The following is a 19,530-nucleotide window of genomic DNA, read 5'->3' as shown; positions in this document are numbered from 1 at the left end:
AGGCTCCTGTAGGGTGTTCCGCAGGGTGGGGTATGCCGATGGTCAATAAATGCGCGGCGACGTCCCTGGCCCAGAAGATGGCGGCTGCCCCTCACCCTCCTAGGCTCTCCCTCAGCCGTGGCCGCCGGTCGGCGTTCGTGCCGGAAGCACCGATCACAGTGCAATCGGCCAGTCACCTCTCTTCGGACCGTAGGCGGCGCTCAGTCCGGCTGTGCCACTTTCGGGTTGTCGGCCGGCCTACGCGGCTTGCGGGCACTTCCGGTCCTGGTCCCCCGGATCAGCTGCACTTCCTGCCGGGCCACTCATCCAAGGAAGGTCCCGGTTCAAGCGATTGAGGCAGGCCAAGCCGTAGCTGCGGCGTAACTCGGTCCCCGGGCTTCGGATTTGAATGCCGCTTCACGCTACTTGTTCCGCCCGGTCCTGGGTTCCGATACCCTCCTGTAGGGCTTGAAAAGTGTGGCGGATTATGGGCCGGATAGTCGAAGAGGCCGCTTCAGCTGCGGAGCTCGTCCCTTATGCTGCCGCCATGTTCGGCTGCTAGCCACGCCCCCTCTGGTATCAATTTTGACAGGTCATCACACAACTTTTTTTATATATACGTAGCTGAATCACTGCAAATACAAACAATATCACTCCAATCTTTGTTGAACTTGGAAACAACCTTTTTTGCAGAGCATTACAAGTGACACTGCGTTCCATGTTTTCCAAAAGTCTGGTGTCATGTTTTCACCACTATCCCAGATTCTTGGTGATATATATACTTGTCACTATACCTTGCATGGAATGTTTAAAGCCTGAGGTGTTGGCAATTCACCTACTATCAATACTGACCCACTAGATACTATGGTCTGATGTATTAAGGGTCTTTATCCATTCTCTGTGGGTAAATGTGATGACACATATTAGGAAAGATTTTTATGAAACCAGCCATTTTACCTATCGGTGAAAGAATCAAATGCAGCCAAAATATCAAATATGAGTTTGATATTTCCTGATTCTCTATAGTTTATAAAATAATTAAACTAGACCTAAAACATGAAACTAAACCTTGCATCTTCAGACCAAAGGTCACAAAACTGAAAAAGTAAAAGGAAGAAGAAACAATATTTTAGTGGCATCCCTAAAGAACAAAACTCAAGCAGAATAATGTCAGCCAGCCTTTCTTACTGCTACTTGTATAACAAAGTTACATTGTATTGACCCTTTCAGGAAGAAAACAATGACTTTCACTCTCTTTTTCCGTTCTTTGAATGGCATTTAGTTTGTGGTTGTCCAGGTGTTTTTTCAGTGTTTATATGTTTTCACCGGTGAGGGCTATTTTTCTTTCAGTGGGGTTTTATCAGTTATTATAGGTTTAAACCTAAAACCTCACAGCCTACTTATACTTAAGAGTTCCATCCACTAAGGTGGGAGGGCTGGATGAAGTTAAAGAATGAGCCTTCATAACTTCTGAAATATGGAACACATGAGGTACCCTCCAATGACTAGGAAGCCCCAACCTGAGAGCTTTTGGTCCAATGATCTTAATAATGAGAAACAGACCAAAACATTTGGAAGCAAATTTTGGATGCACACCAGGAAGGGCATGACAGTCAGTAGACGACCAAACTCTTTCCCCTACACTAAACGTTGGATAGGGATGTGGTATCTAACAATGAAAACCTTGACTCTTGCTTTTAAAAGTCTTAAATAATTTGGACTGACCTTTGGGTCTCTTATGTGTCTTACAGGATGGCCTGAACTGAATGGACTGTAGAGGATCAAGATCTAGTAGGCCAGATGTGGGGTGATAACCGAGGAACAGAAAAAAGGGGTGTAGCCTAAAGTATGGAGAGTGTTCTAATAGAATTGTGCTATTCACTGTGTACCATTATCTGAGAGCTTCATAAAAAAGCATCTCAAATATTGTTCCAATGCATGATTTAACGTTTGTGGATGAAAAGTAGTTGACGTACAATGCATGACCCCCAACTGGTGTATTAAATCTCTCCTAAACTGGAGATAAACTGGGACCCCTATTCGTGATGATGACTGCTGGTAACCACTGTAACCTCACTACTTCTTTAAAGAAGGTGGCATTTTGTGCACTCTTTGTAATGTAATTCACTAGAAACAACAGTACTGTTTTGCCTTCAGAGGGAGGTAAGTCTGTAATAAAGTCCATTGAAACGTGTGACCATGGTTGCTGAGGTCAAAGCAAATACAAATTCTTTATTGTTTTGGTTAATTAAAATCATAACAATGTTACTTTTAAAACTTACTGATAATATTTTGAGTAAAATACATAAATAGTGGGTATCATCCCACTGTCATGCCGAATCACTTGATATAAAACAACACAATGTATTTGATTATGTCCATTTGAGCTGTTCGAATGAATAAAATAATACAGAAAAGAGCCTATTACATAAAACCTAGATTACATTGGAACCTCTTGATCAACAAGTTGAGTAATTAGTAGATCAATAATGATCGACTTAATAAAGTGCAATAGTTCAAATTAATTAATAGGCAATAAAGTCCACTACATAAAGCACAATACGTGCAGTAGTGCTTACGACATACCACCATCTTGTTAGTGCAAATAATCATAAGGGGGATCTAACTCATTTTGAACCCAGTGTTTTACCAGATAGGCTCTTAATAGGAGCCATTGACCCCAGCAATTAACAGGATAGCCAAGGTCACACTTTTATATTCTTGGCTAGCAGCCTGTGTTTGCAGATTAATGTCCATTTCAACACGCGATTGTTGGCGGTTGTCCACTCTTATGATGGTGCTTTATGGTTCATTCAGATTTAGACTGTACTGAATTTTCATATAATGACAGAAACTTTATCAGCTTGAAATTCAATTGGGGGTAAGCTATTATGGCTGTTCTACATGTATGAATGCCCCTAGCATTAAAAGCTCCTTTGAATAGAGTAACATGTGCCTTGTATAGAGAGGGGCATATACAGATAAAATCTATAAAGTCCTCTTTCTTTGATCCACAAAGCCTACATGATGTTGGGTGTGGGAGTGCGGGCGGATATACAGACGTGGAGGCTGAATATATTGTCTGACAGTAGAGGTTTTATTGTCAGTAGACACAGTTTTAGGTTTTACAACAGGGTCGGAAAGTTCTTCCTCGAGGCTGGTCTTCTCCCACTCAGGTAGGTAACATTCAGACGCTTGTTCCGCTCCTTCTTCTTCAGGGTCGCTGTGCAGGGTTTTGGGTGTTGGCTCATCCGTTGTGTTAGCTTCACCCGGAGGCTCGCCAGGAGGAAAGAAATGGAGGCCGTTAGTGCTACTGTGACAACGTAAATAACCCGTCACCTACACCCGATAGTGTATAAGGAAGATAGTCCGTGCCTATGTTTCAATCACAAACAAGGGGGGGGTTTAGAAGCCACAACTAAGGGTCGATAGTGACATTCAGGGCTGGGTGAGGGGATTTGAAGGAGCAGTGCACTCAACGACGGTCAGAGTTCGTTCGGCGTCTTCCTGAAAAGAGTCAGCTGTGCCCGTGCTTACTTTAACCTTATTCCCCCCTCCTCCCTCATCGATACCAACCCAGCATCCCCGGGACTCGTGTCACTCACAGGCTCGCCGCAGCTCTCCTGAGTTGCGGCCGCTCTTCAGCTTCCTCCGGTGGACGCCACCACTCGTCCGTCCAGTGGTCATCAGTTTCCTTCTCTTCTTCTCCTCTCTGGTTGCTGTCCTCTCACCCAGCATTCTGCTCCGCGTCCTGCTGCACCTGCGGACTCGACTCCTTGCAGTGCCCCTTCCCTCCGCAGGTCAACAAGGACGCTTCCTCTTCTATTTGCCTCTCTTTCATTGGTGAGCACGTAGGGTTTCCGGGGTCAACTCCTCCCCTCCCTCGCCTCCGGGCCTTGCTGTAGGGAGACAGGAAAGGTGGGTGTGTCTTTTCCCCGGTTTGGGTGCTGCCAGTATCTGCCCTTACAGTACCGTCTTCTAGACGCGAGGGATTCTGGTAGCTGTAGTTCTGGGTATATGTGAATCCCGGAGTTCACCCTATCACATTGGGCCATTATGTTTCCAAGACTGTTTGCCCGCCAGCGATGGTAATGGGCCACCTCTGACCCTGCTCGCAGGTAGGTCTCTCCCCACGCTGCTGCACGGCTCTGCCTGCATTGTTTTTGCCTAATCTTGTATTTTTCCCCTGTGCCTAACTTGCTTTCTTGCCCAGACTTGTTTTTTTCCCCTGTGCCTGTACTTGCTTTCTTGCCCAGACTTGTTTTTTCCCCTGAGCCTAACTTGCTTTCTTGCCCAGACTTGTTTTTATTCCCCAGTGCCTGTACTTGCTTTCTTGCCCAGACTTGTTTTTATTCCCCTGGGCCTGTACTTGCTTTCTTGCCCAGACTTGTTTTTATTCCACTGTGCCTGTACTTGCTTTCTTGCCCAGACTTGTTTTTATTCCCCTGTGCCTGTACTTGCTTTCTTGCCCAGACTTGTTTTTATTCCCCTGTGCCTGTACTTGCTTTCTTGCCCAGACTTGTTTTTATTCCTCTGTGCCTGTACTTGTTTTCTTGCCTAAACTTGTTTTTCCTTCTTGTGCCCAGTTCTCCCGCGGCCACGCCCGTTTTTTGCCGCTGCTGCGTCCCTGCGGCCCCCCTCCTGCAATCCCATTCGCCGCCCGCTCCCTCCTCCCAGCTGCTCCTCCCTCCCACATCCCCTCCTATGGAGGCCGGGCAGCAGACGCGCGCAGTGGGCGCGCCACTGGCTTGCCCAAGGCAAGCCCGTCTGCGCCCATCCGCACCTGGCCCGCGCCCAGCGCCTGGAATCCTGGACCCCGCGCACGCCACGACTCCCGACACCGCTACGATACCAGAACCCTCCAACCACTTAACACCGGACGATCACACACCTGCATCCTGGCCGCCCCGAAGTGCACCCACGGAGCTTTCACCTGCTGTGAGAAAGTGCCATCTTTCTTGTATTTGTATGCCCCCACTTTTTTCTGACTGCTGATGTGCTTTGACTTAGTGTGCCCTGGGCTCCTGCCAACCAGGTACACATGGCCTGTGTTCCTTCCCTAAAACTGTGTTGAACTAAAACCCAATTGGCATCTCTGGCCACCTGTCAGCCCCTAGTAAAGGGTACCCTAGGTACCCAGGGCATGGTGACCAGAGAAGACCAGTAAGGGCTGCAGCACTTATTGTGCCACCCTTAGGGGCCCTGAACCCTGGCACCCACACCCTGCCTTTGCAGGCTGAGTGCCTAAGTACAGAATTAAACAAAGAGTCAACATGACACACATCCCTGTGTGCCATGCCCACAAACCAACTGCCCTGGCATACATCAGTCACCCCTCTAGCTGGGTGCCCGATGCCAGTGGTGTGGGCACAGGTGCATGCCCCTGTGCCCCTACAGTACCCAGGGCCATTCCTGGGCACTGTAAGTGCAGTGATGCCATTTAGAGTATATGGTGCTGGGAGGTCGACATTACGAACCCCACAACACCATAATGGCTACACTGAAGACTGACAAGTTTGGTATCAAACTTCTCAGAACATTAAATCCACACTGATGCCAGTGTGGGATTTAATGAAAAATGCACCATAGAGGGCATCTTAGAGATGCCCCCTGAAACCTAACCACAATCCACGTCTGGACTGAGAGGCAGCCTAGGCTGCCACACTGCAGACATGTTGCTGGCCCCTGGGTGGAGAGCCCCCCGCTCTCCTGGGCCGGCAACAATGCACATCCTGGATGAGGTGCTAGGTCTCCTCCCCCAGGATGGGCAGGGGGAAGCTTCAAAGGCTTTCTGCCTCTGTGAGCTTCTCCAGACCATTTGCTGTACCGAGCAACTGGCCCCCACCAGTCCTGACCCCCACTCTGGCGGGAAGACTGGCGGGAAAAGTACGTCAGGAAGGGGGGTGTGCCAGCATGTGCCAACCCCACCCCTCAGGTGGGGTAGACGAGGTGAAGCACGACCCCGGGCTCTGGCCATCTTGAAGGTGGGGAGCCCTGCCCAATCACAGCTAGGCTCCTGCCCCCCTCTCACAGGAGAGGAGCAGGCTAGGGGGTGTACCCACCCCAGGACAGGAACCTATTGGTCCCTGCCCTTGCCCTACCTGTAACGCCCCTAAATTCAGGATATAGGGGTCCCTGAACCTTCCTTCGTCAGATCCCGATACGAAAAGAAGAAAAAAGATCAAGAGGAGGAAGACCCGCCGTGCAGCTGCTAACAGCAGGACAACCACAACTGACTTGGCCCCAGCCCTACCGGCCTGTCGATCCTGGAACCTGCTCCTGCCCTTGGGACACCCAGAGGACCTGCCTGTCTTGACCCTCTTAAAGACTGGGACTCCCATCAGCAGAGGCTCTGCTGCAACAACACCCCTGGTGCCAGCCAGGAAGCTCCGGACCAGCCCACTCTGCATCCACCGAGCCCGACCCGTGTCCAAGTGATCCAAGACCACGATGACGTCCCCCCCGGTGACTGGGACCCAAAGTCCAGTGCTCAAGGACCCTCCTCGACGAACCAGACGACGCCTGCAGACTTAGAACCAGGGCCCCTCCAACCGCGACCAGCCGAGGGTATGCTTTCCCGACACCTAAAGACACCCCTGCACCCGGCGCCTGTGCCTTCCTTTGGGGTACCTACCTGTGCTCCAAGATCCCAACTTACCTCTCGAAGTGGTGGTCGCCCCTGAAGAGTCTCCGTCCCCGAGCCTGCAGCCTTTGTTCGTTTGTGACCTTTCCCATTGAATAACATTGAGCACCCGACGGCTCAAAAGCACCCTGCACCCAGCCGCCCGAGTGCCACCTTTGCCCCATCCTACTTCCCCATTTTCCCTGAGCAAGTGACCAGGAGCTTCGCTCCCACAGCTGCGTGGCCTGCAAGCCAGCAGCCACCAACCGGAGGCCCCCTGCCCCTCATTGGACAACATTGGGCCTAACTACCTCTGACACCCGGCCGCCCCTGTGCCCTTGAGGGGGAACCAACTGTACCTACCTGCCCCTGAGGGACCCCTGAGTCTATGCCCCGAACCATAACTTCACCAGTCGAGTACTCACCTGGAAACCGGTAACTCACTTACCTACCATTGGATAACATTGACTGGTTTGACTCGAAAAATCTTCTAAGTGTGAAGTTTTGGAAACTTAAAATATTCGTATAAAATCAAACGAATACCAAACTCTGAAGTACTCACACGCTTGACCCCCATCTTCTCCTCAAGCCCCCACGTCTCCTTCAACCACACCACCAAAATCCACTGGACCGACCATCGCTGCATCCACTTCACCTTCAAGAAACCCACCACGCACCACAGCACCCAACAGATGCCTCGCCGCTGCTGGAGCAAAGTCACCGAAGACCAGCTAACCACCACCCTCGCTCAGAGCCCACCCGCCGACCCCACCGACCCCGACACCACCGCCCGCAACCTCAGACAGTGTATCAACGACTGTGCCAACAGACTCGCCCCCATAAAGTAATCCTCCAACAGTCACACCAACAAGAAAGCCGACTGGTGCACTGAAGACCTCCGGGCCTCCAAGCAAACCTGCAGAAAGCTGTAGAAGATCTGGCTCCGTGAACAAACACCGGACAGCCATGCAGCCCACTAGAACGCCACCCACAGACACCATCCTCTCATCAGATCTGCCAAAAGGGCCTCCTTCAAAAACTGCCTAGACAACAACGCGCACAACAGCAAAGAGCTCTTCAACATCGTGAAGGAACTCTCCAACTCCAGCTCCAACACCAAAAACGTCCCACCGGGGAGGAGCCTAGCTCGAGAGCGTAATGGCCGCCTTTTAGCTCGGCTCCGTCGGCCCTCCGGCCAACCTCGAATATCCTGCAATATATCCTGTACTGCGACGATACTTCACTACAGATTTTGGAATTTAACGACCCACTCTTACTCACCGTCTGGTCCGGAGGCTCCTGCGTGCTGTGGGTCCGCAGCTGTGCCATCGGTGGGATTGGGGCCTCCGGGCGCTCGAGACCGGGGCCTCGCCTGTGGGACCCGACCGGCGGTGCTGAGATTGCCGGCCCCGGACGCGAGAGTGAGCCACTGGTGGGAGCCGTTGTGTGTATGCCCCGGCGATCCTGAACCGGCCCCGATTTGTGGACCGTGCGGCTGGAGGGGGACGAGATGTGTCGGGGGCTGACTGTGTGAAGGGGTCCCTTCGCCTTTGTTCTGTCCGGCAGCCCTGGACCCCGCGCCTGGCTCTCGCTTGTGGGGCCCGCCACTGTTCGGAGGGGGCCCCCCCCCCATTGAGCGCCTGCCCGTTCTGTGCCGGTGAGGCCATTGTTGGGAACCTCCGGAAGTCTGTAAAGTCCTACATTTGGGAACTGTTTGGGGGCCCACGGTGGAGTGCGGGGCGGCGAAACTCACAAAATGGCTACCAACAACGTGGGGGGTGATCCGCTCTGCACCGACGAACCTTGCTGGCCGGATGCGCGGAGGCCTGGGCGTGTGCTCGAGCGCCCACGCTCGGAGATGTCCTGGACGCCTTGATGTCCTTGTACGCTGTTTTGGCCCCCGGTGCTTCTCCCGACCCCATGCGGCCCGCCGCCATTTTGGGTCGTCGCTCTTTCATGCACCCCTGTCGTCCTGATGCCTCCATTGCTTTGCCCCCTTCGGCTGCGCCAGGAGTTGCTGTCGCTGTTCTTCGGCCGCTTGATGGGCCGGTGGCTTTTGAACCTCCGCTTTCTCACCGCCCGGACTTCGAGGACTTGCACACGACGCGGAGATCTGCTCCTTCCCGGACAATTGGGAACTACGGTGGACCGCTGTTTGCTCCCGCTTCGATGGATTCGAGCTTTTGTCCTGGTGGGGTACCTTTGCATTGTCGAACTGCGAAACTGGACTCCGGCTTGCTTTTGCTTGCCCTGTCGTTGCTGCTACAATTGACTTGCTTCATTGACTTTTTGTATTCCATTAGTATGGTGGCTCTCCCTACTCTACATCACTGCCGTAACCCTGGTCAACATTACGATTATTCTGTGCTGGGTGGTCCGCTTCATGTTATCCTTTATTGGGTTGGTTTTGTGATTAGGAAGGGCTGGGGGTAAGTTGCAAGACACTGATAGACTGCTGGTTTACCTGTCTGTTGCACTGATGCTTGTACTCTCGACATTGTGAAACGTTAAAATTTCCCCCCCTCCCCCCCTGCGGGTTTTTGCTGTATGTGAAGGTGTAGCACTGATTTGATAATTATTCATTTGCTGGTCGGGGGAGGGTCGTAGCCGAGTGTGTTTGTTCATATCCTCTGGCTCCTCCCTCACATCTTATTTTTGTTTCATATTCCCTTTCCTCCCTTTTTTTTGTCTCCTTATTCTACTTTCTTTCTTTACTATATTTCGGGTTTCGGATTAGGGCGACAGGCACGCTGTTTGGAGGGTAGGCCGTAGCCTTCTGCAGGGGTGCGGGGTGGGACGGGTGGGCGGGGTCTTTCAGATGTTTTTTTTCGGTTCTATGGCCCTTTTCTATCCCTTTATAACGGTGCCGCTTCTATCCTCGCTTCTCTGGCATGAGTGGGTTGGGGTCTGTCGCTATGCCACTTTTATCTGTTTCGATGCTCCGTCGCGACTGCCATACCCTTCTTCTCGCCAGCTCTCTACTTTCTTCTGTATTATTAGCCGCGGGATGCCTGGCCCGGGGTGGCGCCCATCTTGCACGATTGTGTTTCTCCTTTTATATTTCTTTTTTCTGTTCCTCCTTCTTCCCCTTTCCCTGTTCTTGCCCTTATTGGTTTCCTCCCCTCTGTTTCCCCCCTATTTTTCCCCTTTCCCTCCCCCCTCCCCTTCCCTCCCCCCCCCCTTTTTCCCCAGGCTCGTATGGCGAGTAGGTTTCGATCGTGCAGTTTATCTGCTCCCCTTGCCTTCGTTAGCGTGTTATTGGGTGGGGGGCGTGAGATGCTGGTAGTACTTATATGCTTATCTACTATATTTTGCGTTTGTTTTGTGCTACGACCGACTCGTGTCTTCACGTCCCCCCTCCCTTCCCCCTCCTCTTCCCATTTTGGCGAGGGTGTATTTTTGTTTATTGTTTTTTCCGTATTTTATGAATCTGCCATGAGCCTTGTCCCCTATTATAAAATGGACCTCATTGATCCTGATATTGGGCCGTTAATGTCGCTTGTCCTTTCCTTAGCATTGTTTTAAATATGTTTGCCTGCCTGCCAGCTGGCCTTGTGTTGCTTATTTTGACTTTTGATAATTTTAATTGTGGCCGGCCGGATTGGTTGTGGGCCCACGCATGTCTATCCTGTTGATGCAAATAAAGGTTTTCAAAAAAAAAAAAAAAAACATCCCACCCTCGCAAGACCTGTGCGACTCGCTGGCCACCTTCTTCCACCGCAAGATCGCAGATATCCACGACAGCTTCAACGCCACGACCGCCCCGACAACCACTGAGACCTCCGCACCCACGACCACCATCCGCACCAACCGCCTGCTCTCCTGGACCAACATCAATGATGACGACACCATCAAGATCATGTACACCATCCACTCCGGATCTCCACAGACCCATGCCCACACCACATCTTCAACAAAGCCAGCACATCCATCGCACTCCATCTCCGGAAAATCATCAACACCTCCTTCGAGACAGCAACCTTCCCGGAGAGCTGGAAGCACGCCGAGATCAACGCCTTACTCAAGAAACCCAAGGCGGACCTCAAGAACTTCCGGCCCATCTCACTGCTCCCAGTACCGGCAAAGGTCATTGAGAAGACCGTCAACGAACAACTGACCCGCTACCTCGAGGAGAACAACATCCTGAACCCTTCCCAGTCCGGCTTCCGCAGCAACCACAGCACCAAGACTGCCCTCATTGCTGCCACCGATGACATCAAGTCCCTGCTGGACAACGGAGAAACGGTGGCCCTCATCCTCCTGGACCTGCCAACCGCCTTCGACACAGTCTGCCACCACACACTACAAACATGTCTCCACAATGCCAGGATCCAAGAGAAGGCACTGGACTGGACCACCTCCTTCCTCTCCGGCAGAACACAGAGCGTCCGCCTTCCCCCTTTCTGCTCCGAAGCCACCGAGATCATCTGCGGCGTACCCCAGGGCTCATTCATCAGCCCAACTCTGTTTACCATCTACATGGCACCGCTCGCCCACGTCGCCCGTCGGCACGACCTCAACATCATCTCCTACGCTGATAACACCCAGCTGATCCTCTCCCTCACCAAGGACCCCCGCGCCGCCAAAACCAACCTTCACAAAGGAATGAAGGCCGTCGCTGAATGGATGAGGAACAGCCGACTGAAGCTGAACTCGGACAAGACGGAGGTCCTCATCCTCGGATCCACCCCTTCAGCCTGGGAGGACTCCTGGTGGCCGACCGCACTGGGAACCCCTCCAACACTCACTGAACACGCACGCAACCTAGGGGTCATCCTCGACTCCACCCTCTCCATGACTAAACAGGTCAACGCCGTCTCCTCCTTCTGCTTCAACACCCTCCGCATGGTCCGCAGGATCGACAAGTGGATCCCCACTGAAACGAAAAGAACAGTCACCCAGGCCCTTGTCAGCAGCAGGTTGGACTACGGAAATGCCCTCTACGCAGGAGCCTCAGCCAAACTCCTGAGGCGGCTCCAACACATCCAGAACGCCTCTGCACGCTTGATCCTCGACATCCCTCGCCGCAGCCACATCACACCCCACCTGAGAGAACTGCACTGGCTCCCGGTCAACAAGAGGATAACCTTCAAGCTCCACACCCATCCACACAAGGCACTCCACAACACCAGACCAACGTACCTCAACAGACGACTCAGCTTCTACACCCCCACCCGCCAGCTCCGCTCCGCCGCCCTCGCCCTCGCCACAGTCCCCCGCTTCCAAAGAGCGACCTCCGGCAGCAGATCTTTCTCCCACCTTGCCGCCAAGACCTGGAACACCCTCCCCATCCACCTACGGCAGACCCAAGGCATGCTGACCTTCAGAAAACTCTTCAAGGCCTGGCTTTTCGAGCAGTAGCAGCAATCCCCACCCCAGCGCCTTGAGACCCTCACGGGGGAGTAGTGCGCTTTACAAATTATATGATTGATTGATTGATTGAAATCAAATCACCAGCAACCTTCTCTTTATGTGCGCTGGGAATGCAAGACTCAGGATGGGGCCGGTTTCAATCTGTCATAGAATTTAAGCTCCATCCAGGCGTGTGAGCCACAGCTAAGTCTATTTTTTTGTCATCCAGGTACGAGTGCATTTTTGCAGCTTTATTTACTACTTGCCTAAAGGACAAAAAAGGCAGATTCTTGTCCCAAAGCTCAGCTAAATTTGTTGATTTTAATGAAGTATTAAGATATTTATGATAGCTAGATTTTGGATCTTTTTCCATGGCTAACCATAATGAGTTGTTAATAACTTTCTTGATTTAACCTAATTTTATACCAGCACTTTATGGTGGAATACAATCTCCCAAGTACCTGATGCTTAAGCCCAAATTCCAATTGGACTTGCACTGGCAAAGCATTTTGAGGTAGGCCAAACGCCTGCTTAAAAGCAGTAACCTACAGCCTGTCCAGAAGGGGGTTTGTCTTTCCCATGCATGGCCACACTTGCGTATGCTCTAGTCTGTAGCAATTTGGCCGCTATTACTGACAATTGCTTAAAAGAAGGGCCATCCAATTTCTTGGCAAGAGTGCAAAAGGCCAAGATCAGGACATTCCATTCCTTTGTCATGTACTGTTTCTACTGAAGGAAATTAGCTCTATTGTTTATATATACTCCTATGTATTTATAGCAGTTAACCGCCTTTAGCATCGTCTCATTTAATCAAATTTTAACCGGGGGCCAGGTTGGTTGCTAATGGACATTGTTCTTATGTTGATTTCAAGTTTATTAGCATTAACATTGTTTTTCAGTTCAGTAACTGATCTTTGCAAACCAACTTTTGTTAAACTGAGCAATACAACATCATCTGCATAGGATAGGTGTGTGTGACAGGGAGAGCCACCATGAGGGTAGGTGGGAGGATGTGTTGCCGTCTATCACCACGCATAGCGCCTCCTCATCTTTCTCACAACAGCAGCCGATTCAGCCACCTGTGCCTCACAAGGAGACCGTAACAGAGCCCTGTTACTTTAATTGGGCGGAATTCGCCGGAGTCCCCGCCTCGTTTGCAGACATCGCGTATGACGTAGACACACCTCCCGGAACTGAAATGGAGGGGAAGACGCCAGGGAAAAGCGCGCCGGAATTCAGAGAGGAGAGAAGAGCGTCCCGAGGAAGTGGAGTACGACTAGAGAGGTTGCAGGAGAGGAGTATCGAGAGACCCGAGGAGACACCAAACCGGGAACAGGACGAGCCAGGAGGCCAACGACCCCGGGCTCCGCCCAGCCATTCTTCAGGAGAAGTGTGGCTATCACAGGTGCGTGCCCGGTTGGCGGTGTGGGCTGGAAGAAACCTGTAAATAACTCACTTGCAGCACCGGATCACCCGTGCACTCCCCTCCCCTACGCACCCTCGACACTCACCCTTAGCGTGTCAGAGCACAGTGTGACCTCGCACCCCCTTTTCCCAATCGTCATTTAGAAGAAGCATTCCACTAAGCCAGGTTCTTTTGTTTTGTTCTTTCTTTCCGTTTCCATTTCTACTGGGACCCGAGCCTGAACCACCCTGGACAGACGGCGCCGAGGAACAAAAGGGAGTGAATCTCCTGAGAGCGAGAAAGAGGCCACACTTCCCTATTATCGTGCTAGTCCTAGAAGAAAAAAATTGTTGAAACAAATAAAGCCTTACATACCTAAAGCACCTGTGTCGTCTGATACCTGTATCCCGCTCACAGTGGTGGAGAATGCGGGCATAGGGGAATCCATCTGTACACAGAAGATGGAGGAGTTATTGCAACATCTTGTGAAAGGTCAGGAGCAGCTGGGGTGGGCCATGGAGCAACACCTCACCTCCGCACAGGCTGACCGAGAAACTTTCAAAACGTCCATCTCAGCCCAATTTGAGGAACTGCAGAAGATCATAATTGACCCCGCAAGACCAGCCGTCCGAGAGACAGGGAACCTCCATCATGGCCCAAGTCCCTCTGGGATATCTCTCCAGAAATATATACCAGGGGAGGACTCGGACGCCTTTTTGTTAAATTTCGAGAGGGTAGCACATGCCTGTGGATGGCCTATAGAAAAGTGGCCGTTCTTCTTGGCCCCCCTCATTTCGGCAGAAGCCCAAGCGGCATACCAAGTAGCCAATCCCACGTGGACAGTACCATATGCGACTATTAAGCAAATTATCCTGGACCATTTAGGCCTCGACTCGGAGGCCTATAGGATACGGTTCCGAAGGGAGAGAGGGGTACCCGGGGAAAACCCAAAACGCTATATTTCCGCCTAAAGATGACCGCCGACAAGTGGCTTACCCCGGCGACCTCGTTCAAAGAGGACATAATGGATAAAATATATCTGGAGCAGTATCTGGAAGCCCTTGCATTCAATACCCAGAAGTGGCTCAGACAGCACTCAAATATCACCACCCTCCAAGCCATGGAGATGGCAACCACCTTCGCGAGGGCTCAACCGAAATCCCCCTGGGAGCCTGAGAAACCTCACAAGACAACCCTGATGAAACCCGACAAGAAGGCCAAAACAGGGGCAGAGTACGTCCCACGTCGATTTAAAAAACCAGAACTCCCAAGCTTTCGCAGGCCACAATGTTTCGAGTGTGGTTCATGGGGACACATCGCCAGGTTATGCCCACAGAAGAGGAATACGGAGGAGCCCATGGAAGTGGGATATCTACCAAAACCTGTCCTCTATACCGCAGAACTCGGAGGGGCCTATCATGTAAGTGTGGGGGTAAACGGCAACGCAATACAAGCCCTCCTTGATTCAGGATGTAAACAATCCGTGATTAAGGGAGTCCATGTAGAGCCCCAAAACATAGTCCCTTCTCCATGGGTGGCCATCAAATGTGTGCATGTGGATGTCAAACCGTACACTGTAGCGAATGTGACACTAGAGTTAGAAGGGGGGACTACTTGCATGGTGAGAGTAGGAGTACTAGAGACGCTCCCCGAAGACATCATTCTAGGTACAGCTCTTTTCTACTTTGCTGAATCATTCTCCCTCCAGAAAAAAAGTCAAAACCCAGAAGACAGGCCAGCCTTCTTATCCCCCGACCCATGGGTCGCTGACAGGAGTTTTAAATTCGCACAGAGCAATGACAGAACCCTTTTCAATGCTTGGGAGCAGGCCAATAGTGATGCAGGTACCACTAACCCTAGATACCCCAGATTCCTAATACAAGACGATCTTCTCTACAGGCAGGGCACGCCTACGACCACCCTACAACTACTTGTACCTACCTGTTTCAGAGAACAGATAATGTTCTACGCACATACACACCTTTTGGCCATACACGTAGGGAGCGAAAAAACCACCCAGAACATACTCCGATACTTCTATTGGCCAGGGATATATCAAGAAATAAAGAGACACTGCCAAACATGCGAAATCTACCTGAAAAATTATACACACCGACCCCCCAGCGGTACCACTACAACCCCTCCCTATCATAGGAACCCCGTTTGAGTGAAGAGGGATGGACTTAATAGGGCCCCTACCAAGAACCAAGAAAGGCAACCAATATGCCTTGGTCATAGTGGATTATGCCACACGGTTTCCCGAAGCATTTCCCCTGAAATCCGTCAACTCCAGAACCATCGCGGATAAACTAATCGAGCTGTTTTCCAGGGTAGGGTTTCCAAATGAAATCCTAACCGATCAGGGGACCCCCTTCATCTCTAGGCTGGTGAAGGAGGTGTGCGGTCTCCTAGACCTACACCATATCAAGACCTCGGTATATCACCCCCAAACAGACGGGCTGGTGGAGCGATATAATGGCACCCTTAAGGCCACTTTAAGGAAAATGTTGTCAGCGAACGGGACTGAATGGGACGGGCTTCTACCCTTAGCTCTGTATGTCATTCGGAGACAGGAGCAAAGCAGCCTAGGGTGCTCTTCCTTCGAGCTCCTTTACGGTCGTCAACCAAGAACACTACTGAAGATGACTCGGGAGACGTGGGAGACCGAGGACGGAGGGGAGGTAAAAACGCTCCTGGAATACAGTCAACACCTTAAGAACCAAATAGGAAAGATTAGAGAACTAGCATATATAAATTTGGAGAAAAGCCAGACAAAGCAAAAAAAGTCCTACGATAAGGGAAAGAGATGGCAGTCCCTCAAAATAGATGAGTGGGCATTAGTCCTTCTCCCATCCAGCACTAGGAAATTCCAGGCTGAGTGGATGGGACCATACAAAGTAGTCGGAATCATAGGGAACACTACGTATCGTATTCAGATAGCCTCACAGAGAGTCCAAACGTTCCACGTTAACTCCTTAAAAAAATGGTGGGGACCGGTACCTAAAGATGTCTCTCTTACCGTACCGAGCAGCGACAAGGCCTATACCACCATAGAAAGTCTAGTAATCAATGAGGAATTGAGGAATCAAGAACAGGAAGACCTTCAAAACACTCTCAAACCCTTTTCAGACCTCTTTTTGGACCTTCCCAGGAAGACGTCGGTAATCGAACATCGCATAGAGATGAAACCCGGGGAGGTGGTAAACCAAAAGGCATACTGCATACCTGCTTCCAAAAGGAAGGATGTAAAGAGGGAGGTAGGAGAGATGATACGTTTGGGGGTGATCAGGCCCTCCAGAAGCGAGTGGTCATCTCCGATTGTTAGGGTACCAAAACCAGACGGAAGCACTTGCTTCTGTATGGACTTCAGGGCCCTGAATCGGATATCATCGTTCAACACCTACCCTATCCCTCGAATCAATGAACTTATAGAAAAACTAGGGGAGGCCAAATATATAAGTACCCTGGACTTGACGAAGGGGTACTGGCAGGTCCCCCTCCGAGAGGAAGACCGCAAGAAAACAGCTTTTGCAACATACGAGGGCCTCTATGAATTCAATGTGCTTCCCTTTGGATTGCACGGTGCCCCAGCCACATTCCAGCGGCTTATGAATGAAATCCTCAGAGACCACCAAGCTTATAGTTCAGCCTACCTAAATGACATTATCGTATTCAGTCCCTCATGGGAAATGCACATGAGAAAGGCAGTTCAGACAGCCCTGAGGACAGCTGCCCTTCATATCAACTCAAAAAAATCCCGGGTTGGTTACCACAAGGTTAAATATTTGGGTTATCTGCTAGGGCATGGCATGATCGAACCTCAATTAGAAAAAATACGTGCCATCTCTGAGGTCCCGTTGCCCCAAACAAAAAAAGAGATGAGGGCGTTTCTCGGACTCATAGGTTACTATAGACGTTTCATTCCATCCTTCTCAGAAATAGCTACCCCTTTGACTAACACTCTACAAAAAGGAGTCAAACCGACTGTCTTACACTGTCCGACAGCCCCTATGCGGGAGGCCTTCTCTAAGCTAAAACGTATCATCACCTCTAGCCCTGTGTTGTCCAGTCCGGACTTTACCCGTCCTTTTATCTTACACACGGACGCTTCAGACTATGGAGTGGGGGCCGTCCTATCCCAAGAATCCTCAGACGGGGTTGAACACCCCTTATTATACTTCAGCAGGAAGCTATTTCAGAGAGAGCTAAAATACCCCACGGTGGAAAAGGAATGCCTCGCCATCAAGTGGGCCGTTGACAAATTGAGGTATTACCTAGAGGGCCACCAGTTCACCCTTTATACAGACCACGCTCCACTCACCTGGATGAGTCAGAACATGTCCAACAACCCGAGGATGTTAAGATGGTTTTTGACATTACAGCCCTTCACCTTTACAGTGTGTCATAGAAAAGGAGTGAACAATGACAATGCTGACTTCCTTTCCAGGCATCCTCTCCCCGAGCGGGAGAATCCAAGGGGGTTGGTTTGTGACAGGGAGAGCCACCATGAGGGTAGGTGGGGGGATGTGTTGCCGTCTATCACCACGCATAGGGCCTCCTCATCTTTCTCCCAACAGCAGCCGATTCAGCCGCCTGTGCCTCACAAGGTGACCGTAACAGAGCCCTAGTACTTTAATTGGGCGGAATTTGCCGGAGTCCCCGCCCCGTTTGCAGACGTCACGTATGACGTAGACACACCTCCCGGAACTGAAATGGAGGAGAAGACGCCAGGGAAAAGCGCGCCAGAATTCGGAGAGGAGAGAAGAGCGTCCCGAGGAAGTGGAGTACGACTAGAGAGGTTGCAGGAGAGGAGTATCGAGAGACCCGAGGAGACACCAAACCGGGAACAGGATGAGCCAGGAGGCCAACGACCCCGCGCTCCGCCCAGCCATACTTCAGGAAAAGTGTGGCTATCACAGGTGCGTGCCCGGTTGGCGTGGTGGGCTGGAAGAAACCTGTAAATAACTCACTTGCAGCACCGGATCACCCGTGCACTCCCCTCCCCTACGCACCCTTGACACTCACCCTTAGCGTGTCAGAGCACAGTGTGACCTCGCACCCCCTTTTCCAATCGTCATTTGGAAGAAGCATTCCACTAAGCCAGGTTCTTTTGTTTTGTTCTTTCTTTCCGTTTCCATTTCTACTGGGACCCGAGCCTGAAACACCCTGGAGAGACGGCGCAGAGGAACAAAAGGGAGTGAATCTCCTGAGAGCGAGAAAGAGACCACACTTCCCTATTATCGTGCTAGTCCTAGAAGAAAAAAATTGTTGAAACAAATAAAGCCTTACATACCTAAAGCACCTGTGTCGTCTGATACCTCCATCCCGCTCACAGTGTGATAGTCTTAGAGGGCCCAGGCACGGTGGATGCGAATTTACCTGATCTAACTTCGATGACATGTCTGCCATTAACAGGCTGAAAAGATTTGGCACCAACATGCACCCCTTTTTCCGTAGCAATCTTCCTCAAGAGCCTTGTGCCACATCCCAACATGACTTGAATCCAGGTTTGCGAGTACAGTTGTTCAATAGCTCATAGCATCTTAGCTGGGATGTTCCGCTCATTTAATTTTCTTCACAAGATCCCACGATCTACATGGTCGAATATTGCTTTAAAGTCTATAAAGCAAAGTTACAAATTATTTTGCATTCACTTGCATTTATTTGCTATTAAGGTAACTGCTAAGATGTTTGCAGTTGTACCAAACCCTCTTCTAAATGCTGTCTGATTGACTGGAACCCTGTTGTTATTAGACCTCTCAATGAGGTCTGCCAAGATTAGAGAGGCATAGTACTTAGCTTCTGAATCTATTAGTGCTATTAGCTTGTAATTACTAATGGGGGCTGGCTCTAATCAGTAAGGCTGAGCCTGGAAATCAACTAACAGAACTGGGATGCCAATACTGATATGGGAACATTCATAATCGATCAATGTACATCCTAAGCAGGAAAGAAAATTCAAGAAAGGGTATTGGCTACTTAATAGCTTTTTATTAGAAGCACTTTATGATAGATTTCAAAAATTCAATACATAGTACAAAAAATCTACTTTTTCCAATATACAAATGAAACATGAATATATTCAACAAGCATACAATCATTCATTCAGAGAAACAGGCATATCACAAGTATCCGGATTGGATTCATACACTCACATAAAGAGAGGAATTTA

This window comes from Lissotriton helveticus, chromosome 11 (assembly GCF_964261635.1).
Source record: "Lissotriton helveticus chromosome 11, aLisHel1.1, whole genome shotgun sequence".
NCBI lineage: Eukaryota > Metazoa > Chordata > Amphibia > Caudata > Salamandridae > Lissotriton > Lissotriton helveticus.
This window is presented reverse-complemented; position numbering follows the sequence as displayed.